Source organism: Microtus oregoni, unplaced genomic scaffold (assembly GCF_018167655.1).
Source record: "Microtus oregoni isolate MIOR12 unplaced genomic scaffold, Mior012 000073F_000, whole genome shotgun sequence".
Taxonomy (NCBI): Eukaryota; Metazoa; Chordata; class Mammalia; order Rodentia; family Cricetidae; genus Microtus; species Microtus oregoni.
In genome coordinates this window covers 2376821-2377799 of record NW_024543980.1, presented here as the reverse complement: position 1 = coordinate 2377799, position 979 = coordinate 2376821, and the positions used below count along the sequence as shown (strand labels likewise).

General features: G+C 49.4%; 1 pseudogene; it reads left to right on the top strand.

The window, feature by feature from the left end:
* The first annotated feature begins 248 nt into the window (after window positions 1-248).
* LOC121441032 lies at window positions 249-763 on the top strand (annotated as a pseudogene).
* Window positions 764-979: the final 216 nt, after the last annotated feature.

Below are 979 nucleotides of genomic sequence, written 5' to 3'. Positions count from 1 at the left end.
AGCTGCCTCTCCGAGAGGAATACAGAAAGAGAGTTCAGGCCAGAAGCTGAAGATCAGCCTGCCTCAGCGGATGGGTGAGGGAGTGGTCGTGGCTTGTCTCTTAAAGAGACAGGGTGCAGCGCCCCACTGTCCCTCTACAGCCCTCTGTCAGTCTCAGTAGCCATTCGGGTTGTTTCGTGTGTGTGTGTGTGTGTGTGTGTGTGTGTGTGTGTGTGTGTGTGTCCTCGGATCTGATTTAAAACACCACCATGTCGAGCAAAAAGGCCAAGACCAATACCACCAAGAAGCGCCCTCAGCGGGCAACATCCAATGTGTTCGCCATGTTTGACTAGTCCCAGATCCAAGAGTTCAAAGAGGCCTTCAACATGATCGACCAGAACTGGGATGGCTTCATCGACAAGGAGAACTTGCATGACATGCTGGCTTCTCTAGGCAAGAATCCCACCGATGTCTACCTGGATGCCATGATGAATGAGGCCCAGGCCCCATCAATTTCACCATGTTCCTCACCATGTTTGGAGAGAAGTTGAATGGCACAGATCCTGAAGATGGCATCAGAAACGCCTTTGCTTGCTTTAATGAGGAAGCAACAGGCACCATCCAGGAGGATTACCTGAGGGAGCTGCTGATAACCATGGGCAACCGCTTCACAGATGAGGAAGTGGATGAGCTCTACAGGGAGGCCCCCATTGACAAGAAGGGCAATTTCAACTACATCGAGTTCACGCATATCCTCAAGCAGGGAGCAAAAGACAAAAGATGACTGAAGAACTCCAGCGGGAGCTCCTGTCATGTGACCCTACTTACTTCCTTCTCAGCTCCTTCCCCCACCTGTAGGACCTTCTGCATGACACTTAGTTCACAGCTTTGCCTCTTTTGTAATGTATTTATTTCAGACTTTACTGTCATTTAGCACTTGTATAATCAGACTGGAAATGGGGACAATGCTGTAAATTGTGCTGAAAATGCCATGCGAATA